Raw genomic sequence first — 25,948 nt, 5'->3', positions numbered from 1 at the left:
CACATCTGCCCCATCTCTACCAGAGGGCAAACTGGTGTGCTATACATCTTTTTACCAGTATGTTACAGTGAATTTGGAGGAAAAAGCACACATGTATACCGAGATATCAAAAATTTTGTACAAGTTTCTAGAAACTATGGTATATCTATCAATGTAAAATATGATCAGTCAATTTAGAAGAGAATATACGCTCGCAATGATCATCTAGAGTAACACAGAAAAGCCTCCAGATTTCTTACTGCTGTACTGCATACTGTTTGCCATATGTGCAATTACTATGTGGTGGGGACTTTTTTTTGGAACTTTTATTTCTTTAGTGCTAAGCAGATCATCACATTCTGGGAACACTTAGACTAAAAAACATTCCTCTAGTTCTTTTAAGAGACTGGTTCATTAGAGTCTTATTAGCTGCCCATACACATTGCAATAAAAGCACTGTGCTATGGTAAGAGTAAACAGTTTGCAACCATAATATATAAAAATATTTTAAAAACAGTATAACACTATAACAAGGACTTTTGGATTGCAAGACAATACACTAGAAGTGATGTCAATGTAAAGGCAAAATTGTTGTAGATCTTTACTTGATCTTTAATGATGTAACCATGCTGTGGGTAAAGAGACTTTGGAAATCTTAGCTGCCTCATTGCGTTTAAACAATAAAGCATTCTGAAAACCACCACTAACATTATGTGGAACTGCAAACCAATTAGTAGTAATAACATTGCAAAAACTTATTAGACTGCAACCAGAAACGAAAGCATCCTTATTCACCTTAAAAGAGGTATGAAGGCTGAGATCTAGTCTGCTGAGATTTAAACATGTAAACAAATAAGCTAGGATGAACACAGAAAACTGTTAAGCCAACGTATTTACTGGAGGAGGGAGACACTGCAGTGTTTTCTTCCAGATCTCCTTTGAGCTACCAGCTGCTGTGTTAATCATTAATGAGACCATCCTTTTTCATAGTCTGGGAGGTGAACCAAAAAATTCATGGTTTGGTTTTCATTTCATTTCAAATCAGCCCATTGGAAAAAAAAACATGCCTCCAGCAAGGATGAGCCACTGTAATACAACACTATATCAATGACATTCATGTACACAGAGGAGAAAATCACATTGGAGCTGGAAGGTTATTAACAGAAACAGAAACCCAAGAATGGATTCTTGGATGCTCACTACTTGTAATACTTGTAATCATGGAAAATCCATGCCTATAGGAAACCAGCTGTACAGATTCACTGATAAGAAACAGATACTTGGCATGAAAGCAGGAATTTTGACTAAATCAAAATCCATGTACATTCTCCCTCTATTTTGGTAGTCTCCCATTCCCACTACAGATATTCCTTCCACCAGTGACTGAAAAGCAGCACTCTGCACAGAACTACATTCAGATTATTTTGTAGGTCAGTGGATCTTGCTGCTGTAATTCTTCCTTTTTAGGCAAGCTTTTACCATAGCAACAGTAAAGAGAAAGATCTTAGAAACAGGAATATATGAATAGAGATACAAAAAACAATCAATGAACAGGGAAGGACAGATGTAGTATCGGAAGCTACACTAGCTTTCTGACATTGTGGATTTGTTGTGGACTGTACTAGTTTCCTTCAAACTTGTGCATATAAAAAAAATTGGAGTGTGACCTCTAAATGTTGACAGTGGCTGAAAGTCTCAAAGCCCTGGGAAAGGCGGTATGCTAGTGATTGCGAGGCTGGAGACTTAAGAAAGAAGTTCCATAACTGAGTCTACTACCTGAGTCTCTCAGCAATGAGAGCGAACGTGCTAGCTCCAAAAGATCAGCCCCGAGTTAGGGGAGTAAAAAGGGAGATGTATGTTCCCCTCAGGCCAGCAGGCCAGAGTCTGTTGAAGAGACACTTCAACGTAGTTGTTCTCCTTCTGATCTTTCAAGTCCTTCTGCTCTTGTTCTTTTGAATTTCGCTTTTTTTTCTCTAATAATGTGTAATGCCATATTGGGGAGTTAGCAATGAATAAGACATTAGATCAGCAAATGCTGTTATTTTCACTTTTTGATAAGATAAAGCTGTGGATTATTATTATTATTACCATTATTTTTAACACTGGCATAACAGCCAGACAGTCTGAATGGCTGTGTATCACAAATAACTGTCTAAGTACTATTAATTAGTGTAAGTTTTCCATTACTTACTGTTTTGGAAAACTTCATCAGGGCAACACTACCTTCTTTAACCAAACCACATATGCAACTTCCCTAGAGCTACAAAGAGCTATGTGGAATATTGCTGCATTTTATTTAAAGAAATAAATAGCCAAGAGGCTGGGAGGGTGCCAAACTAAAAACTAATAGAGCCCAAACTCTCTATAGATACATAAAACAGGTGCAGCAGGCAACAGAAAGACGACAGTCCTTACTCTATGTTGCCGGCACATTTAAATGCAAAGTTGAACCAATACCAGCTGTAATGGACAACGACATTGTCCTGTGCTGCTCTGTGGGGTGGCTGATGTAAAATAACTGCCAGGATGTTATGTGCCAGGAACAGACATGTTTAAACAGTGGATGTACTAACACTGTCTCCTTCCTTGTATAGCAACCTTGAGTTGTAATCATGGCTTTTCTAGCCAACCACTGGTTCAAAGGGAATCCCATCCATTTACGGTGCTGCTTAAACAGACTGAATTTGTGTCAAGTGAAAAATGCGCTCCCTTTCTCCAAGATTTGCACATGTGACCAAAGCAAGGAAGCAGCTAATGTGACTGTAATTAAACCAACAACCTTGGAGTAAAAGTTTTATTGCTAAAGATTATCATATTAAAAAATATTTCAAACTGATGCCCCGATTGACACCATCTTTAAGAATTATAGTATTAAGTATAAAATCAGATTTTGTTTTTGACAGCCTTCAAGATATCACCTCTACTCTTTATCAGATCTTTCTCTTCCTCTGGCAAGAGGTTAAGTCAGTGCACTAAGAAAAACAAAAGGAGACAAGATTATAGCTGTTCTGAGAGTTAAGCACAGAACAGATGAGGCTGAATTACTGATATCATCCAAATCATAACCAGAAATAAACTTGTCAAGGTTACCTCTTTGTACACAGTATAGTGTTACAGATGATGACTTACATAGCACTGCAGCACTACACAGTATTGCACTGGAGAAACGGTGGCTAACTGGTACTAGGCCTGTGCACAAAAAGGTCACAATCTAATGGCATCCGTGGCATGATACACTGCTGCGTGACACAGCTATCACACTGGCTACAGATCAGCAAAAAGCAAAACCTGCCACCTTGCTTCTACAGCCACCAGAAGCATCAGGCTCAACCAAAACCCTGGGGAACCATGGGGAACCTCTTCCGATCTCAGCAGGTGCTCAGCTGGGTGTCTCGAAAATACGCAGTATAAAGCAAGTTAACTTTCTGGCCCACCCAACGGCGAGACCAACGCCGTATGAGGACTACTGCCTCACCACAGCACTGCTGCTGTAAGATCCATGTCCCTCGCCACGTGGTGCCTGCATAGTCACGCAGTCTCCATCTGCACCACATGGCTGTGCCATGTCTCGTTAGCCCTCAGTTTCTTCCCGATCGTCGTGAACCCTCATTACCAAACTCTCAACTGAAACGACTCTGAACACTTCGTAGTGCAGTTTCATGCCTGCTGCTTCTCATCAGAATGGCTCCAGGAGTTATGCCAGCCTGCCATCTTTCACTCCCATTTAAGTGGAGTTACTTCTCTGAACAGAAAAGCCCTTGCGTGCCTTTCGGTGTTTGTTCAAAGCTCCTGAAAAGTGTTGTTGCACTGGACACCTCTCCCTGGTCACCTCCAGCTGCTTCAGGACAGGCAGCAGCATCACTGGCCTCCCACCTGCCATCTCACCCTGCCTGGGATGCTTCTATATTTAACTAATGATTAAAATATACAAACCACGCAGACACATTAATCCAGTAGTATTACTGCATAACAGCACAAACAGCCCCAGGGCCACATCCTGCTAACAGTTATAAAAGCAAGTAGCTCATCCGAACTACAGGAGAGTACAAATAACCTTTCACAGGCATATGTTTATTTTTGCAGGTCTTTATCTGCTCAGAAACTTCAGTCAAAGCAGTATCACCTACACATCTTTAAGTACACAGTTCCTAAAAAAAAAAAAAAAAAAAAAAAAAGGTTACTTTTAAAACATTCAAAAATATCTTACCAAAAGCACTGAGGCCACTAGACCTGATATTCCCAAACCATTACAACTCTGTCTTTTTTACTCCTATGAACTATCAAACACACATATACATTGTTCTTACATTTATGATATCCAGATTATATTTACATAGGAAAAGATTCAGACCTTAAATTCAGTTTAGATATCATCTGGTGACTGACATATCTTTGAAATTAAGCAGATACTGGAGCATTATTCACCTTGTAGTTCTTCCTGGAAGAACAATCTTAAAAGATTTTCATTCCTGAGTTTCAGCTACTTAGCACAAGACTGTCTTATGTCTGTATCAGTTGCTAGAACCTGGGATGCTACACTAAGGGACCGATCTTTCCTATTTATCCTAGTCTTACGTCTTCCTGAGAACCTGCTTTTGGCTTCTATTTGAGATGGGCAGAACTCTGGTGTAGCCCAACACAGGTGGCCAACACCTGCAGGCTAGCTGTTGCTAGGACTGCCTGCATCAGTGAAGACATTCCTCATCCCCATCAAAGGCCAGCCAAATAACTTCAATTATACAGCCAGCTCTTCACATCATCTAGATTTTGTGCTTCAAGGAAGTGCTTAGTTCCAGCTCACTAAATGCACCCTCAACAACAACAAAAAAATAGCAGCAGGCCATCCTGGAGAGGGTTCTGGGAGCTCCTCTAAGCATATTTAGTAGTCCCTAGCTCCTAGTCATCCCTAGGATCAGGGCTTCTGAACCTTCCTGGGATGCTATCATGTCTCTCAGCAGACAAAAAGATAAATATTATGAGAGGTATTAGACTTGTGGTGGTGGTTCTGGTTCTGCTGTTACTGCTCTAGGAGATATGGAGCTACAGAGCCTAAAGGTGCTGAACAAGCTTTTACTTCTCAGAGCCATGACTAGAAAACTATCAAAGCGTTTCAATAGCAAACCAAGAGGGAAGCTTTGTGTTCAGCAGGACTGGCTTATGCTCTGTTCCAGGTTCTTCCTGACATTTTCTAGGACCAAAGGCACTGCACTTCAACAGCCAGGGAATTCCAACAGCCAGACAGCTGACAAGAGATGCTGGGGTGAGGATCTCACAGGCTGCTAGAGAAATGCCTTTAAATAGATCACTAGCCTCTTCACTCTCTTTAATATGTAAGCAAGCAGTGTGGCTACATACACAGTTTGAAGGTGACAGGCTTTTGAAGACAAGGCTTTTGTGGACTTTCTTCTGTTCCCTTGTGAATTTTACTCTGGACATTCAGTATAAGGCTTATGCATGCCCCCACCTGACAGAGTGAAACCTCCCCAATGCGCACCTCTGCTCTGAATTAATTGTATGGCTACATGCCATTTCCCAGAGAAATCATTTCAGGATTTTTGCTTGTCTGGGTTTTCCTTGGGACATAGTTGAGGCTGCCGGCTGTAATAGGTTGCAGGCTGTAATAGCCTGTGGAAGCGGAAAGGGGAGTGAGAATCATTCTGGTATATTAAAGGCTGTACAAACGGAAGAGGTCAAGGAATCTAAAGCCCCTATTGATATATGAGCTTTCTTCCCCTTTCACAACTGTATATCTTATTCCTTCAAGCACTTCAGTATGCTTAAAACAAAGAAGAGTCTCTCTGGGGACACTAGCGGGAATGCTGGTGTAGACACCATTTTCACAATGAAGACAGTTACGTGCAGGTCCCTTTAATTGTCCTACTGAAGCAATGAAAACAGATAAAGAATGCATTCTCTCTTCAGAGTAACTGCAAACGTAGTTTTACACATTCAAGTGGATATCGCTTTACTCCTAATTACACCAGGCGCAGCCTCAGCAACACACATACCCACAAGCAGAATCATGTAACTGGGGGATCCTGGTGGACAGGATCCAAAAGGGGACTGCATTAAGACACCTTTCACGGTCCAGTTCCTGCTGGAATGCAAGGATGTGTTTGGAAGAGCCAAGAAAGCCTCTATATGTAGCTGAAGAAGCTTTTCTTCTTGCTGTTCTTGGATTAACGCCCTCCTGCTATTCACAGCCACAGCTGCTGGTCACTTGGCTGCCTACAGACAGTCTGAATGGAGGGCAGCTTGCCAGCTCACAACTTGGCTGGACACTTCTGCCACAGTGCGACTGCCAAACGACCATGGGTTTCAGCAGGCAATCTGCCTGTGCCACATTTTAAGGGCCATCGCTTCTGCAGGAGCTGCTCCTTTGTGCTGGCAGCTAAGCACTGGCACTACATCCTACCAAAACCTGAGCACAGCATACTCTGTCCCGTTGGTCACTGTCTGGCTGGAGCTCAGACTCTGAGGACAAAAACTTCTACCCCTCAGAGGAGAAAGAGAGACCTTTCTTTTGGTAAACAGCAAAACCCCAGCTCATCTCAGAACAGCACTGACCAGACAGAGGAGAGCAAAGTGCAGGACATTTTCTCTGTCTCCATGTCTCCCCATGTATCTCTGATGGGGAATAGCCTAGCTCTGATCTCAGCCTCCCGCCGTGGGAGCAGATGCTCCCCTGTCGTCCAATTGCCCCACCTCTAGATGTGCAAATCAGCTCTGCAAAACCACAGGCACACAAAAGAAAAGCAAAGAAGCCACATCAAACAAGCCCCAAAACACATGTTCAAAGAACAAAACAAACAAGAAATTATGCCAGTCATGGCAGTCCTGGCAAAGGCCTGTAGCCTCAGGGGGGAAAGAAAGAAAAAGAGAGACAGAGAGACAAGGAGTCTGTGGGCACCTTTGTCAAGCAGACAGGCAGTAGGTGTCTAGAAAACCATTTAGGCCATCTAAACCATCAAGATCCATGTAACAACTTATTTTGAGGTTTCCAAAGGGTTCAGACCATGCTGGTTTTTCTTACGTTTATTCTAGATGCCATAAGACTTCCCTCAAAGTTTAAATTTGGGGCACATAAGAAAATAATAATAATAAAAAAAACCCAACGTACCCAAATCTTTCTCTTCTTACCAATGAAGTATCTACCAGCAGAATAGAAAAATGCCTCAAAACTCTCTGTGGAATAATTCTTTGCAGCACTGTCTGGAATGCTAGATTTACAAGAGTATTCTACAAGAAAAAACCATACCCATTCCAGGCCACAGATTTCTATACATCTATTATTTAATTTGATTATTATAGACTGCTGTGATTGCTCTAATCAGTAGATGAGATCTATCCTTGTTTCTGCATGCCTTCCACACAGGAAAATTCTTTCTTTACACAGAATAACTCTCTAACTATTCAAACAGAATTCATCTGAGACATGCTGTATGCTGCATTTTCCTGTCACATGCTGTGCTTGCTCTTCAGTGTTTAAATTGTAAATTCTACCTCTTAACTAGTACCTAAGGAAATGTTATTTATTTCAGCTACGGTGCTTCACAAATTAGAACAAAAGCAGCTTTAGCATCAACTGATGGCCAAACTCATGTCTGTCAGCAAATTCATGTTAGCAAAAGATCAAGACTTCTAAGCTAAATTCTGACCTCCAAAAAATCAACAGAGATTTGTTTCTAACTTTATCCCATGCTGGGATTCCTACCCTACTCTTTACCTAAACGTACAAGCAGCTTGTACTCATCTAATGGACATACTGCTACCAAATGAGGCAGGCTTGTGCTCCTCTGCATCCTTCACGCTGTCCTTCCAGATCATCATGTCCCAGTATGAGAACTTCTGCAGCCAGAACAAGTAATCCATGGGGGGGGGGGGAAGTGTCTTCTGCCAGTTATGCTTCAGAAATATTTTCAGGAAAAGGGACAGAAAGGAAGGTGTAGCTCAGACCACTTCTGTCATTATAGACCAGCTTCAATCTCTTTCAAAATCTAACTGAAAGTTGGTAGCTACAACAAATATTATCTCTCTGTAGAAGTCCATGTTAGTGAATGAAATACTAAGTTATATCAGGCTTATCAGGAGCATGCCTGAACTCTTTGGAGAGGCTAATTCAAACTCAGCAGAAGTGAACTGATTCCTGCTTTAAACTTGTCACGCAAGACTGGAAATTCTGCCAGCAGTAATTAACAATTCATAACATGATCACTACAAAGTCACTAATTCTGTTTTGATGCCACTTTCTCTCCTCCTGACGCCACTAAAGCACTTTCCTTTTTGTAGATACGCTACACGTTTTTGTGTTGACAGTAAAATACAGACGTGCCCTGTGGAGCCAGACAGGCGAGAGAAGCGAGGATGCTGGCACACAGACACGCGTATCAGAAGGCTGGGACCGAGAGATAAACTCAGCCTTGCGGGCTGCGGAGTCTGTTACACGGATCAGCAGAGAAACGGGATGATATCATTTCCTACGTTCCGGAGTGAACTCACCGTTAGTGTAGAGTGGGGTGATTTTACTGCTCCTAAGTTGCTCTATGTGGTTTATAAATTAAATCAGACTATCAAATACCAATTTTGGGATGACGGTCAATTTTGTTGCTCTTTATAGATAAACTGCTGGCTAGTTTATTCTCTCTACATGTATGTCATGTGTCTATATGCACTTATTTATATATGTTTAAAAAGCTTATTACCTGTATAATAAAACACAGTATAATATAAACTATCACCGAGCCTTTGCCAGTGTAAGATGACTGCGGAAGTGCAAAGAATTCATGAAACGTATCTTACTAAGCTGTTTCCAAACTCCTCTGTTTTCAATAAGGCTTCCAGCGTTGGGAGCCCACCTCTGTGGGCGCTCCTGGGCCTAAGGCCCTCAGCGGAGCACCTACCAGATCAGACGGCAAACTGGCCACACAGCCTCTTTGCGCAGCGCCGCGGGGCGCCTCTGAGATCAGCGGTATACCAGGGGGACGGCCGGGTGACAAATGGCGAGAAATGAAGAAGAAAAGGAGCAACAGCTGGTAGTCTTAAAACCGACGGTACGAGGTAAAAACAAGTGCTGGAGGTACGCACATTTACAGACCTTAGGATCACCATCATAAACTTGCTACTAAAATGACTTTCATTAAACAATCTCAATCTTGCCACAGAGTAATTCAGTATAATCTCTTTTCCCAATATATATACATATTTGGTCACTGCTATATTAGTTTTAGCAACTTCTCCATAAGAAGCAGGAAGAAGGATGAAACTGTAATGGAGAGAGAAGCAGCTGTAGTCTTTTTCTTTTCTTTTTTTAATTTGCACTTAGGAGACAGTATTCTGAATTTGCAGGAACTGATGAAGCACTGGGGGATCTTTTATATCTTGTCTGACACTCTTTAATTTTTATCTCAACATGACAGATTTAGGTTCACTTTTTGCACCTCTTTCTTTCTAGCAGCTAGCAATTATTTTAGCATTCTTATTAACTAATTCCTCCTCTAATTAAATTTAGATGGAAAAAAATCTAAAACTGATTTCAGATTTTTGCAATTGCTCTGACTTTTCACAATAATATCCAAGTGCAGGTTAGGAAAGAAAACTTTAGCCAAAGAAAGTTCTCAGTTACCCTGCAAATAATTCAAAGCAACCCCCCCGTCAGAACCCTAGTTTTAGAGGCCTTTCCTGCTCCCTACTCCCGCAAGTTGCACAAGTTTATTTTCTTGACATAAGACAAAATGGGACAATGCAAAGAATGTTTGGCATAAATCTGTCTTAGCTGAGATCAAGCAGAGTCAAGCAGTCAACTGCTAAGAAGACTGAAAGGCAATGCAATATTTAAACGTTTAGCATATGTCCTTACTATGGGGTGTGTGCACTGAACACAAAACACTTGGTAGCTAGAGCATATGCTTTTAAATGGTTCATCTAAAGTTTCTTCAAAGTGCAGAATATAGTATATAGGCCAGTATGCTATTTTAGCATTAAAAAAAAACAAAAAAATCAGTAGCAGTGTGTCATGATTAGAAGCATAATGAAAACCTAATGTTGTTAATCAGCTTTTCACTGCTGCATGTGGGAAAGCTAAGTTACGCCTCTGACCTTGCTGCGAGGGTGGCCACCCTTGGAGGTCTGCGACGGGGATGATCCCTGCTCCGGGCAGCGGCGTCCACATGGTGACAGACGCTACATCAGCCCTTGCCCGGTGCCCTCCCGAAATCACATCGACCTCCTACAGATCCTTCACCTCAACACAAGTAGAAACTCCCCTAACATACAGATGTGACCACTGTTTTCTTTTACTAAGCTTTGCTACAATAAACCCCTTCATTCTTAATATTTTAGGGGGACAGCTGACAAGTAAGAATGCCTTGAGGCTTCTTCTATAAATCAAATGTTGTGAGATTTGCCTTTTCTTGACAAAAAAATAAACTATTCTGAACCTTCAGCCAATCACACAGCTGTTAAAATCAGAATTATGTTGGTAAGAGCAGAGCAACAAAAAACACAATAAAAACCAAAGTCACTATCTCTGTATCATCAGATGTGCTGCTCACGGTTTCTTCTGTGTTTTGATTACTATCACTATGATAAGACTCTGGAATTAATAACTATAGAAAATGCCCTCCCTGCGTGCTGTGAAAAGGATTCTTCATGCATGCAACATCTTTAAGAATTCAGTAAAACATTTTTAGTGTGACACAGATGCCACTGCATACCATAAATATGACCAGACATTTGACCCAGCCATGACTTTCAATGACGGCTTTTTAAATCCCAAGGTGAAGTCACAGTCCAGCTAAGGACAAAAGGAAAACCGCAATATGGGCTCTGTGTGCCAAGATTTCACACATGTGCCTTGCCCACCCAACCTGCCTAACACACAGCAAAATACTTTGACCACTGTTCACTTATCTTTTACACATTTAACTCTGCTCCAATGATTAAGAATGACAAATTTAACATTTCTGTGTTTTTCCCCTACAATGACAACTTTGTATTTTTTTCCTGATGAATTTTATTTTTTTTATTCAAGCCAAATAGCTGTGCCACTGCAATGCCTTTAATGCTGATTTTAAAACATTATGTCCCAACTCCATGCTGTTTACTCATGTCAGTAAATCTTTCTAGCTGCCAAAGTCCTGTCTCCACTTGCAAACAAAGCAGGGCAAAGACCCCGTCCTGGGCAGCGTGCTGGCATTGCCACAGCTGCTGAAATGGCTGGGGCGCAGCGACCGGGCCACTCACCTGCTAAGTGCCGAGACAAGGCTAGGGTCTGCTGAGCAATTCTGCAACCACGTCATTCCAATACTGCCAAGCACCAGTGGGATATTCTCCAAAATTATATTCCAGTGTCTTGTCTCAATTTTGCATAGCAAATAAAAATGGATTCAAGCCAATACATGATTTAAGAAGCACCACAACCTAGTATTCAGAGAATTAAAAAACTGTTTCATATGCCAAACTTTGAGCAGAAAAAGTGGATATTTTTACTGATTAAAGAAAACAATAACACCTATCATGGTGGAAGAACTTGTGCCTGTGGGAATCCCAGCAACGTAAGATGATAGTGTTGGTTAAATACAACTATCAAACAAGAAGTAATGGCTTGTTATATACAGTGAGGTATTTTTATATATCAGTGAATTAATAAGAGGATAGAAATTTTGCCAAGCTTCAAATACATCTGCCTATGTACTGCTCTGATTTGATAAAAGATATAATTTCTAAGTAAGTGAGAAACTAAAGCATCTACCTCAAAGAAAGGTTTTCTGACAAGTCTGAACTCCATTACTCAGAGCTCCGACTTCTACTAAGAGCAGCTGGGAAAAAAATCAAATCCTTTACTGTCACGGAGAATAGTTTTTGTTCCATCGTCCTGCTATGGGGAAGTATAAATTGGATTGTGGACCACATTTAATTAAATTTAGCCTCAGTTGTTACAGTAGTAGGAGAAGAAAGCCCCCCTGAGGTTCCTGCTAATGGGAATTAAAAAAAAAAAAAAAATCAGACTCCACTGTTGGAGACTGTTTGTATGTAACCCCTGCTCGCTCACTCAACAGTAAGATGAAGAATGGTGTCTGCTAATAAGGAATCTTCTGGCTAAAATCATTTGCATATTACCAGCTTCTCTGAAAACATCTTCAATCTGTTAGGAATTAAAACATTCACCCACTTTTTTTTTAAGGAGATGAAAACATCAGAGCTAGCAAAATTTCAAGTTGATGATTTGTATAATTCAGTATCTGTATTCTCTTCCAGCAATAACTCACTAGTTTAAGTCTATTGTGCAAATTGTCTCTTTTCAAGAGACATATGGATGGTTATGGTTTCCAGCAGGGTCCTAATGACTGCTCTGCGGAAGCAAAGGCACCAAGAACAGCTGTAGTAAACAGATGTTTTCCACTTAGGACACTTTCAGTAAAAGGCCAAGGGAAGAATCCTTAATGTGCTACTTAGTCCAGGATCCCTTCATAAGAAAGAAAGTTAAAAAAACCCCTATTATTGACTATGTTATTAGGCTGGTTTAACTTAAAAGTGCACATTTTGGTAGCAAAATCCTTGCTAGGGTGAATAAAGTAGAAGGCAATCCAAATACTGCAAGTTGCAATAGGCAGGGGAGCAACAACATCTCCTAGGCCCTTTTTGTACCTAAACTATAATTGAACCTGAACCACTGAATTTTCGTATGTATAAACTGTCAGCTTTGAGAACGAAAGAAAAAAAACAGCAGCCACTGCAGCTGGATGGTAGTAAACTGGTAACCTGCAAAAAGACAGTTGTTTGTTATCTGGGGAGAAATTGCAATTTGACAGTTTGTAGAAAGCTGCACAGATCTCAGAGAAGAAATCAAAGCAGGAGATCTAAGACTGAGAAATCTCTTTGTCATCCTCCAAACAAGAGCAAAAAATTAGGGGAAAATTTGTAAAGAAGAAACACAGTAAACCTGGATACCAACTGGGAAAAAAAGCCAGGGTACTTGGAAAGGGCACACTAGATATGCCAGCAAATGATATGAGTCTCAGAGGCTTCTGACAATTTGCCAAAGGACTCTTTATCCTCCGTTAAGGATGATAAGAATACTCAAGAGAAGCTAAATGATTTCTTGGTACCTGTCTTTACAACAGTGCTATTTCCCAATTGTTTACCTTAGGCTTGGTCTTTTTGTGGAAAGAAGAGGAGCTAGTATCAGTCAGAAGTGCTGGAAAAAGAGCTGAAATGAAAAGATAAACTCAGGAGCAAAATGTCATCAGGTCTGAAAGATATAGACCACATGGCTTGGATGAACCCAAGAATGCAGTGGCCGAACTGCTAAGAAAAATGTGGGCTCACATCCTGAAATTGGCTGCTGTAACCAAAAAACTGAAGAGCATCTCTTCGAAAAGGGCAAGGGCCATGGACAGCGATGTTAGCATGTTCTTGGCAAGTACAGGCAAGCAAAGCATTACTTCTGTACCAAATGAGCTACTGAAGGTTTAGTTAAAAATACTTACCAAGTAAAAGCAGATTAAAAATAAGGAGAAATCAGCATAATTCCTGCAAAAGAAAACTGTACTGTGGCAAACTATTGGAATTATTTAAGCTTATCAACAAATAATGGCTAACAGAAACCCAGCTGGCCATCAGTTTCAGGTTACCTACATTACTTAGCCTCAAATTATTTTGCTCCCATTGTTGCATTTAATATCTATCAACAAACCCTTAAGGAGCATGAAAAACAAAGGTCCTAGAGTTTGAAGACTCTAGCCTCTCCAGGTTACAGCACATCTCATATTTCGGCTGCAGTTTCCTTCCTGCATCCAGTCTGTAGATATGGAGAGAGTGTTTACTGAAGGAGCTGTCCTGTCCTCTCTACCTTGATACAAATTTTCAGTTTTAGTGCTAATTTACTGCTTTTCCACTTTGTGATCTCTACCAGTTTTGGGGATGTCACAACCCAGGAAACTGGCCACCCAGAAATCATGAATAAATGAAGACCATAGAGAAAAAGTCACACTTGCAGGCTTCATACACGCAACACAGACATTTGTCAAGTCTAAAACTGAAGATTGGTCGTTTCCAAACTGGGCATGGCTGAAAGGCCTCTTCTGTGGCTTGTCTATCCAACAACAACTCTTTCATAACTAGCTGCACCTGCTCAGGACAGTCATTTATAACTCAGCCTCTACTTCCAACTTCTTATACACTGGTATAGAGCCAAGGCTATGTGATTGTAGATGGTAACACAATGCACATCAAACACTACTTGTGAGGCCATGGATTTCTTTAGTAGATGCACCACTTACAAGTAGCATAACCCATTTGTGAGCATGTGCACAAACACCGTTCAGAAAGGTACAAGACTTTGAATTTTGTTCCACCTTTGAACAGGCCTGAAAACTATGATAGTGGTGTTCTGTACCAGCATTTCTAAACACAGTGGTACTACAAATAGCAAATACATTTTGTTATAAATACAAGTCTAAATGCAGGTAATAAATTCTAAAAATTAAAGTCCTAGACAAAGTAGTCCTATCAAAAAGTTCTGAGATTATTACTATTTTTTTTTCCCAAACAGACTTTCTGGCCATTTGGGACATGAGGAAGTAGCATAAGGTAGTTGGGAGATGCTGAAAGGGCTTTAAATATCACTTCTTCTTATCTATTCTGAAAGAAAATAGAGAGCTACTGGAGAAAAAATAAGAGAGCTACTGAAGAAAATAGAATGCTATTGGAGAGAGTCCAGCATAGGGCTGCGAAGATGATCAGAGGGCTGGAGCATCTGCCCTACGAGGAATGGCTGTGAGAGCTGGGCCTCTTTAGCCTCGGGAAGAGAAGACCTTATCAATGTGTACAAGTACCTGAAGGGAGGGTGTCAGGGGGACAGGGACAAACTCTTTTCCATTGCCCTGTGTGACAGGACAAGAGGCAATGGGCAGAAATTGAACCACAGGAAGTTCTGCCTGACTGTGAGGGGGGATTTCTTCCCTGTGAGAGTGACGGAGCACTGGACCAGGTTGCCCAGAGAGGTGTGGAGTCTCCTTCTCTGGAGATCTTCAAGGCCTGCCTGGATGCCACCCTGTCTAATGTGCTCTAGGTGACCCTGCTTGAGCAGGGGTGTTGTACTAGATGATCTCCAGAGGTCCCTTCTAACCTTACCCATTTTGTGATTCTGTGAAGAACAAAATGCTGATAGGAGAAAAAAGAATGAACTTCTCCTTTTTCCTGTAATGGGGAGCGAAGATTGTGAGTGCTCCGATAATGCTCAAGTCCTACAAGTCAAGTCATCCATGTTCTACCAGAAAACAATTCATTCCTTGTCAGTAAAACCCAGTTTCACCCCAAATTAGCATTGGTTTTGATCCATCAGAAAACAGATGGACTTGATATGTGAAGAAATGCTGGTTGCTAAAATCACAGAACTGTAACATCCAGACACTGGTGCATATGAACCAGCTAATTTTACTAGTAAAATAAGGTCCTCTTCCTATCTGCAAACAGCAGTAAATTTGCTTGGAGAACAAATAAAAGCCTTAAACTGTGTCAGCCATCCTGAAACTATTTGTTAATATAACGGAAATTTACTGAGAAGACACAACTAGACATTTCTTTTCCTAAGGCCAGATTCATGAAATTGCTTTAGACAGACAGAGGAGCTGGTAATAACCTGGAAGATCATTGAGCAGGGTCGATCGCTGAGCAGGACAGACTGCAGAGCTCAATCTAAAGTCAGGGCAGAGCCTACATTTCCTGCTTTCTTAAAAGGAGAGCTCTCTAACCACACAAGTCTACTGTACTAGTTAATGAAACCTGTTGAAGCTGTTTCATTTTGTAGAATTGTTTTACAAGTATTAACATAGCATCTAAAAACAGAGATGTCTCTACTCAGACATGTTCTAGCGACCAAGCTGGAAAGCCAAACTCTGTCAGTGGTCCATTCGGTTTTTTAGAAATGCTTAGTGCTTTACAAGCACTCATGTCTCTGTTCAAGTCACACTGAACCATAACTGTTTTGGTGCCCAAATGCGTCTAGTTTTTGAAACTCCTTTAATCTCCATTCTTAAGAATTCCCTTTATGGCTGACCCCTTTTTAGACCACTTTACATCCTGAAGATAAGCAAATATCAAAGCAGAAAAGCCAGCAGATCAAATACAAAAACCTGGCTGCAAGCCAGCTTGTTTGGAAAAAATTTTCTAATAGATCTACAAGCATTTCTCACTCGAGCCAAACTAGCTGCCTGAGTTCCTCAGAGGGGGTGTAAAGCCACCCAGAATTAGCATAGTTTCTGACTGAAGCAACATGAGGAAACAATGGTTGAAGACATCTCTCATGTCCCTTGAGTAAGAAGTGCATCTGCAACAATCTAATTCTTCTGAATAATTATTTCTTACTAAAACAAATAAAAAAGCTAAATAAAATAAATAATTAAAGCTCTATATAAAAATTGCATTTGGATAGAAATGTATCAAACACCAATTTTAGGGCAAGACATTTTTAATTTTGAACACGGAGAGCTCTGCACCCTCTCAAAATATTCCGAATCGCCAGCCTACCAAGAGGGCCACTCACCCTAACCTGAATCCATGCCTCAGGTACTTTCTCAGGAACACCAAGTCCAACCGTTTGCTGGCCCTGAGCGGCTCGTGGCAGCCGGCCTGCAGGCAGCCCCTGCCTGCTCTACAGCAGGCTCCTCTACTCCCCATCTCTGCCACGATCGTTCAGGCACACAGGACCATCACGGCTCGCCCAGGGCGCAGGGGAAAAGGACAGACACACTCAAAGCACATCACTACTGATAAGGCACCATGGACAGAGTAGGCAGAGAAAACCTCCTATGCATTTCAGTTCAAGAAAAGAAAAAAAAATCCACTTCTAAAGCACCTAATTATTTTAATTAAAATTTCCCTATTTAGCAAAGTTTCAGTCTTTTGATTTATTAAAAGCTTATGATTAACATGTAAACAGAAGTTCAAAACATTCCCATTTCCTGCAGGAGGGGCATTCATTTTTTTTAAGCATGGCATTAATCAGCATGCTTTAGATAGAAATTTTAGAATGTAAATCTCTAAATAAATAAATGATAAAAAGCACTAAACAATTGCTGCCAAAAACACCTAAGGGCAGAAAAAGGTAAAAAAGCCAGCAGTGACATAACAGCAAACATTCAAGGAAAAGTAGCAGCTTTGGAGAAGCTGCATCTGGCAGTGCGATACCTGACAAACTTGTCACTGTTCTCATGAGTCCCAGGCTTTTTCCAATTTGCACTTTCAGCTGTATGTGTTTGTTCATCTAAATACAGTAACAACAAGAGCAGCTCTTGTTCCTTGTGCTGTCATTCAGCATATATTTCCTCAGCTCAGAATTGCGGCACGTCTCAGACGCTCCATCTTGTTAGAAACCTGCACTCGTTCGCATGTTAGCTGCGCGAGGGGACACGCCGCCTGGCAGCTGTTCGTGCAATGTCCAGCGTATCTGCCTCTGCTGTGGGCTGGATTCCCACCATTTGTGCTCTCCCTCTAAGCTCCTCTGTGAGTTCACATCCATCCTGGTGTCAGTTTTGGGCCTGCCAGATGCTTTCCCTATATTCCCCTGCTCCAGCAGGACTTCTCACCACCTACGTCCATCATTCAACAGCTTAGCTGATCCTCTCTGGATGCAGGGAAAGAGACAATGCAAGAACCTTAAGTGCTTGGGGGCAAAAAGAAATCTTTTCATTATCTATTTACACAGACACTAGACAGACATGTAAAATGCTGGTTTGCAGGGCACTTTCTCTCTATTTACCAATATGTTTTACTTAGCACACATATGCTCCCTCTGTATTCCCATATGTGTTGGGGCTTTTTTAAAAATAAATTAGTAGGAGTGGAATCACTTGCTCCATTGCAGGAAGCTTACATGAGAAGCATTTTGGAACAGCAGAAGAGGATAGAAAACCTACTTGATGAATTCCTGAGAAAATTTTTATCTTTCAGGACAAAAAGTGTTTAGCAGAAATACAGAACAAGGTCTGCAATGTTAAGGGCATTCCTTATTAAAACCATAAACATCTGAATACTGCTATGCTACTTAAGAAAAAGATACAGTAAAGGTCAGGTCAGCTCAAAGTTGTACCTTTCTTGCATAAAAATACAGAATATTGCATTCTCTTCAATACAAAAGATCTTTTGTTAAGACTCGGTCAAGGAAATCATTTACAGCTCACAACAACAGCTGTATTGATCATATGAACTAATGGACAATCATGCTTATTCTTGTGTGTTACATAGTGGTGATCTTTCTATCAACCATGAACACATAAATCTCAAACCACTGTTTGACAAATGCTGCACATACAGAACAATGTGGTTTTTTTTGCTGCATTAAGTATCTGAGGCCTGAACACAGACACAGACTAGACAGAAGCTCTATGGCCAAGGGTGAAGACAGGGTACAAATACAACACCTGAGAAATAGGAATTTTATTTTCAGCTTTTATGAAATCCTTGTATTGAAGGCCAAGTTGTTTTACCTTCTTCCGTCACCCTGCAACTTATTCATCCTACTTAGTTTTTCTGGATCTTCAATCTTTTTATTAAGAAAAAGTGGATGTTTCGTGTTTTTTTTTAAATAAATGGCAGGGCTTCTCAGTGCAAAATTTGGATTGTTACAAAGAAACTTAAGCTAGGCTATGACCTGCTTTTACATTGCTTTAAAGAAAAAAAAATCAAAAAAACAAAATAGCACTTTTAACTGAAAATGCATTACCTTGTGATGATGATGTCTATGAGTGGTCACTATGAACAAAGGCAAAAAGCTTCAGTTTCATAGGATTCAATCTGGCGATGTTTTCTTTACCATGTGCCACTGATCATAGTTAAAAATCGAGCTGAACTCAGACAACAGCCTGAACTGTGATAGTGGAAGATCAGCCTGGCTTTGTCTTCTGAAATCAAGACTTAATCAGTGCTTTGAGAAGGAGAAAAAAATACAGTGGAAAGAAAACCCAGCAGCCATAGATAACAGCATACAGTGGAATTGTTTACAGTATTATAAAAATCAAGCACTATGAGATATGTGAAATATGACAGCCTATCTTTACACCAACTGTTAAAGCACAATCTCCATCTGACTTTTTCCTTTGCACATTGCAGAAAGGTGAGATTTAAACAGACCTAAACTGGATTAATGATAATGCACCTGCTAACATACGTGTTATGCCTGTTCGTACCATTGATCTAGCTAAAAATTAATCCCGTCTGAAAGATTATCCTTCAGATCGGCTCTCTTAACTGGCTCACTGGAGTCACAGCACAGCCAGTGCCAGAGGGAGAAGGCAGGAACATCTCATGGGGTCTAAGAGAGCCACCGTATCAGGCTGATCTTGAGACCTCAAGTGTGAAGCTTCAGCCCATGGCTGTTAGTTGATTAACTGTGGGCAGAAAGATGTGGTCCCATCTTCCCTTCTCTTCTTGGTCACTCACCCCTTCTACTTCCCCTTCCAGACCTAACATGCACATGCTCGCGTGCTCAGCCAGATCAAAGCCTGAATCCAACAAGAAAAAAGAAAAAAAAAAAGGTGTGGGGATGGTAAGGGTGAGGTTAGTTTTCTCTCCACATCAGTTCTCCTATAATAAAATTGCATTACCAATTTGGCCTAGAAAAGCTTGTCTCCCATACTACTCCTCTATTCAGGAAGACATAAACTTCTTTTAGCCAATGATACAGAGCAGCAGCTGAGCTTGATGTGCTCTGATCTGTTCCCTGGAAGAGCTACTCTCCTTCCCACTGCTGATCAAGGGAACCTACAGACTAGCCCCCTAGCGCTGAAGTTCATCAGGACAAACTGATCTCCAGACGAAGAGACGTGCTCCAATGTTATGCTCTATGGGTTTGATGTTTTAAGTATTCTAAAGTCTCAGAGCACATCTGCAGCTTTTTTAAAAGAGCAAGAAAGACTTATCGTAGAACAGGCAAAATACACTGCCATTTCCCTGTGGTCCCATTTTTGCATCTAACTGGAATTAGAATGAGTATCATCCAGCTGGAGCAGTCACACAAATGAACCTTTTCCAAAAATGCTTGATGACTATAAACTATTAGTCTCTGTATAATCCATTTTTGTATTGGCAAATAGATCAGTGACACCTGAAGGTCTGCCTGATGCAAATGGAAGCCCTCTTTCCTCATCTCCCAGAGAGAGGCTGTTCATGGTAGGAAAGCAAGCACCCTACACAAACGATCCAGGAAAAACAGGTGCACACAGGTGCACTGGCACACGGACAAAAATTCACTTAAGTAGTTTATACATGTGGTCACATGTTTTAGAAAAAAAGGGGTGAGAAAACTTGTCCTCACCCTGCATGATACATTTGTCATCTGATCAGATGGGCTATTATTTCCTGCAGTGCCCAGCAAAGGTGCAGTCTTACCTGTCTGTGCATTAAGCATTCCTGTGAAGTACTTGTTAAGATATATCTCCATAAAAATTGCAAACCAATTCCTTGGCAAGAGTAATGGTACTAATGCCAAAGGCTCACTGTCTTCCAGTCCAAATCCTATAGCACTGAAGCAATTTCTATTACTGTCAGCCATACAGTACAATGGATATTGTCAAACACTGGAGTAAAAATGAATGTATAAAGAATTAACAAGGATGATAGTTTCCTCGTTCATGAATGACTCTGTTGCATAAAGCCTGCAGCATACACAACTACATATTTTACCTTGTTTCTTGGGGAATAATATTATTTTGGTTTTGTGGATCAGACTGTCATTGAACACATCCACCTCATTAACGGATTTTCAGTGGTATAGAAGAGTAATCCACAGGATGTCACGACTCGGGTCAAAAAAGGCAGGTATCTCTGTTAGATATCTAAGATACATACTACAGTACCTAAGTTCAGGACCCTAATTCTCTATTTAGCTAGCCAAGAAAGAAGTCCTCCAGTAGGAATTCAGAGCAAGTAAAATGCCCGAAGAGAGTACCTTTGTGCCATCACCTTTGTGCAAGCTACTGGTTCTGAGGGGGCAGAAGACTTATGCTGAGGGATTGATAAATCCATGCTGAGAGTACATGGGAATATGAAGAAATTGCATCACAGAGGAAGCCAGGGAGGAAACGGCATTTCATATAATCACTTTTTCACATGTGCATTAAGCCTAAGACATGGAGATGTCAGGATGTTATTCACTTGTGAAGAGAAGGAAATATTTTATCCTGTAGATCTTTTTTTTTTTTTTTTTTTTTTTTTAATGGGGGAGGAAAAAGTCTCCCATGACAGGAGTAGGCCCTCTAAAACTGTCAGTCCCGTAGAGAGAGGACTCCCTACCATGGCATTGCTCAGGACTTCTCCCTTTTCTGAAGGCATGGATATAACATTAGCCCATGCATCAATGCGTGGAAGTGACAGATTTGCCAAGCAGGAGCTCGGCCAGATCACCAGCTGGCTAATAGTCATATGCTAGACAGAGACACACACTGCTATTTTCTGAAGAAGTAAAAACATGCCTTCTTGCTGTGCACCACAGCAAACTGACTTGAGTCATCCTCTCCTGCATCAGTGGGATGCCTTTTGTAGCTAGAGCAACACTTCCCTTCTTGCTGTCACTCTTTCCAACTCAATCTTTTCTGTGTTACAAAGATGGGATGCAATCTATTCTGGTGTCCTAAGACAACTGCTGATTTAAGAGCTTCATGGAAGAAGAAATTCAGCACGTATTATGTGTTGGATTATGAACCTTTAAGTTCAGATATTAGAACGCTAACACACAAAAAGCCTATCAACTCCTAGAAGCATATTAGTCAGGAAAGAGTGTAGTTATCGCAATTAAATAAGAAACAAAAACAAAAATCTCTTTGTTCAAAGAGACTTAGAACTATAAAGCAAGTACATCAGAGAGGAAATGCTATAGAAAAAACCATTCACAAGAACAAAACAAGGATTTGTCTCAGGAGGAAGGAACTATAATTATTATAAATGTCACATGAAGTGCAACGGATAACTTCCACAAACAAATACATATGAGGGATTCTACAAGGCACTGAATCCTGCATTAATGCTTTCCAGGTGTAAGATGATAGCTAGTAAACCACACTACTGATAAGCCCTTAACTATGGCAGAATGAGCTCTAATGGGAAGATAATCTTCCCAGAATTGCCCCTCTGCAGAGCTCAGCTGGTCTGTCTTATTTTTTCCTTATCATTTTTAATCTTAAAGACACATCACCAACTCTCACCAATTTCCAAGCCATCAGAAAGAGTCTCCCAGGTGAACATCTACAATTTTAACCTTGTCTTTGTGTTGACATGTTTAAAACAAACAAGCAAAAAATCCCAGAGGGAATAAATGTTATAGAAGAAAGGAAGGAAACTAGCCAGATGTGAACTGCACAGGGATCAAAAGTCAAGAGAATGAAGAATGGAGCCAGCTCAGAGCAGGCCTACACTGCTGTTCCCATCTCCAGGTTATTCCTCTTACCCCTCACATCCTCTGCTTTCTGTGCTCCAAAGACATGCCTATCTTTCTTTCCTGAAAGATCCCTCTCAGTCCCTTTCTGCCTCTTCTATCATGCACCATCAGGATGCCAGGATTCACCTGCCACCTGTTAGTGTATCACACCATTCCCCTATTGCCTTTAGAAATGCCTTCTTCCCCCTAATTTTCTCCTACTTGGTTTCTCCAGGCTTAAGCATGGAGAGAGGATGGGAGAAAGCTTACACATCTCATTTCTTCCTGCCTTCATGCTGCTAGGGAGGAAAAAGGAAATGGCAGTGTCTGTCCTCTTGCTGCCATCATATGCTGAGGAGGGAAGCATGTTTTTGCCACATCATATACACCGCAGCAGGGGAGGAAGGGTATTCAAGGATGAAAGGTGCTGAGATGATCAGAATATCTTCACTCATTCTCCTGACCGTAATAAAGGCAGCCACAAGGGTTCTAAGAGCTACAGAGATTATCGCACATTCAGGGGCCAATTAGCTACTGAGCACCTCTGCAGAGAAGGACCTGGAGGTCCTGGTGGACAAAAAGTTGAACACAAGCCAGCAATATACCCTCGTGGCCAAGAAGGCCAATGGTATCCTGGGCTGCACAAGGAAAATGTAACCAGCAGGTCAACGAAGGTGATCCTTCCCCTCTATTCAGCCCCGCGAGGCCGCATCTGGAGTACTGAGTCCAGTTCTGGGCCTCCTAGTACAACAGAGTCATGGACCTGCTGCAGCAAGACCTGTGAAGGGCCACTAAGATGATTAAGGGATTGGAGCATCTCTCTCATATGAGGAGAGGCTGAGAGAGCTGGGACTGTTTAGCCTGAATAAGAGAAGGCTCAGAGTGGACCTTATCAATGCTTATAAATATCTGATGGAAGGGTGTAAAGAAGATGGAGCCATATTCTTCTCAGTGGTGCCCAGTGACAGGATGAGAGGCAATGGGCACAAACTGAAACACAGAAAATCCCACTAGAACACAGGAAAACACTTTTTAACTGTGAGGGTAGCTTAACACTAGAACAGGTTGCCCAGAGAGGCTGTTGAGTCTCCATCCTTGGAGGTGTTCAGAACTTGACTGGACATGGTCCAGGGTAAGCTGCTCCAGTTGACCCTGCTTGAGCAGAGGTGGGGGGTTGTTCAGATGATAACCAAAAGTCCTCTTCAACCCTAACTATTCCTTGATTTTGTACATCTCATTGTCAAGAGTTTGCAATCAAATCTCCTTCCTCAACTTCTCTCCCCCTTCATGACCCTCTTCTGTTCTCCTTTGGCTGACACAAGCTTTCAAGTTACAGATGCTTGTCTGTTATGACTCACAGAAACAGCCCTTAGTAAAACAAAATACAGTTAATAATACATTGCTCTTGTCTACTGTCTTTATCCTGTAGACTTAAAGCATTGTATAAAGTGAGGCAGCTGTCAGTATGCCTGGGCTGCACCAGGGGAACTAAGGGAGACATGGGTAGAATTACTGCTGCAATCCCACAGTAGGAAACAAAAAGGAAGCATAGAGGAAATGGTTGAGTAGCAAGACAAAGAACAATTTTGAGTGAAAGCAGAGTCATGACACCAAAAAATCCACCTCCTTCCAGCTGTACACTTGATCACGTGTACACACACTGGTAGACACACCATGTATGACTGATGGTAAAGGATATCCAGGAAAAGTGAATAATTCTGGTACAGAGAGTCTATGGGACATTTACCAACATACTGCTACTTTTAAAATAGATCATTTGAAAGCTCTGGTGCAGATTTGCGTACTAGTAACTTCTTTCTGACATTACTAAGGAAAGCATTTTGCTCTAGGTATTAGAAAGCCAATTTCTGGAATTCAAATATGTAGACATCTACATCTATGCTGAAGAGATGAAATTGTGTGTAATGCTGCCTTCAGTGTGCAAACCAAATATCTGCATAGTCACAAGCAGTTTATTCTCCACATTTAAAAGCAGGAGAGCCTAACAGCTGTCTATGCTTACTTTCAGAAGCTGAGGCTAGAAGAGGAAATAAGTGCTACCATTGAGGAGAGTGCAAAAGGTTCCTTTACAGAAGGAAAAATGCTTTTAGAAAGTAAAAAAATTAAAAAATATTTCAAGTATGAGAAGCTGCTGTAAGCCATATGGCAACATTTCAACAAATCTACATTTATGGTATGATTTGCTCATAACTGGTAACTTTACTCATCTTGGAAGACTCTAAAATTATTCTGTATAATCTTGGCTGCAAGTCTGAAATTCTAACTTGAAAATTTTAAATGATGCTTGGAATAGTAAGAGGTTGCTTTATCATTTTTTGCTTTCTCTATGAAAAGACTGCCTTATTCTGGAAATAGTAGATACATACATTAGTGAGATGAAAAGCAGTAGTTAAAACCAATTTCCTGTTTACAAATAAAATTTATTATTAAACTGTCTTGAAACTTGACAACTTGTTGAAGAAACACAGGGCAATGACTGCATTTAACAGAGTGAAGGAACTATTGCGCAAAATCTCTAGGTTAAAATTCAAATCCTCAAAGTTGAATAAATCAAGCCTTCAGATAATACATTCTAAAAAATAGGAAAGACTTTATTTTGATGTTCTTCATTAGCTTGTAACCTCTTCTTAACAGAATCACAGAATGGGTAAGGTTGGAAGGGACCTCTGGAGATCACCTAGTCCAACACCCCTGCTCAAGCAGGGTCACCTAGAGCATGTTAGACAGGGTGGCATCCAGGCAGGCCTTGAAGATCTCCAGAGAAGGAGACTCCACAACCCCTCTGGGCAACCTGTGCCAGTGCTCTGTCACTCTCACAGTGAAGAAATTCCTCCTCATACTCAGGCGGAACTTCCTGTGGTTCAGTTTTTGCCTGTTGCCTCTTGTCCTGTCACATGGGACAACTGAAAAGAGTTTAGCCCCACTCCCTTGACACCCTCTCTTCAGGTATTTGTACACATTGATAAGATCCCCCTCAGTCTTCTCTTCCCGAGGCTAAAGAGGCCCAGCTCTCACAGCCGTTCCTCATAGGGCAGATGCTCCAGTCCTCTGATCGTCTTTGAGGATATATGATTCACATCTGCTCATCCACACCTCCACTTCTCTCCTCCTTACTCAATGATCTTTAGCATCCCACCATCATGCCAAAATTCCTTTATCTCACATCCACACTATTTGTACAGGCCATCTACCTTATTGCCCATGGACTACCAGTCTTATTTGATCCATCCCCTCCAATCCCAGAGGAGTGCAATTCGCTGAACCTATAACTTTGTAATGCCTTTATACAGCTAATGCCCATGCAGGAAGACCAGCCACCCGGCCTCTATGACTCAGCTAGTGATAGAAGAACCTTGTGTGACTGACTCTCAATTAAAAAGTGCCTCTAAAATATGAAGCTATACTCTCATTGCCTCCTAAATAGGAAAAACGTATTTGCTTCAAATGTAAAAAATACTTTTCTGATTACAAGTCTGCCTGGTGAGTTGCACTGTAGCAGACCGAGGAGCTGCAAAATTAGCTCCTAGGTCACTATACTTG

At 41.1% G+C, this 25,948-nt stretch overlaps 1 protein-coding gene across 3 annotated transcripts in view; it reads right to left on the bottom strand.

Moving 5' to 3' along the window:
- The window catches only part of SRGAP1 (SLIT-ROBO Rho GTPase activating protein 1), a 152,826-nt gene that overhangs the window by 79,075 nt on the left and 47,803 nt on the right, over window positions 1-25,948 (bottom strand). The window lies entirely within an intron of this gene.

This window comes from Rhea pennata, chromosome 1 (genome assembly GCF_028389875.1).
Source record: "Rhea pennata isolate bPtePen1 chromosome 1, bPtePen1.pri, whole genome shotgun sequence".
Taxonomy (NCBI): domain Eukaryota; kingdom Metazoa; phylum Chordata; class Aves; order Rheiformes; family Rheidae; genus Rhea; species Rhea pennata.
Note: the sequence above shows the minus strand (reverse complement) of the source record. Positions and strands in the feature narration are given on the sequence as shown.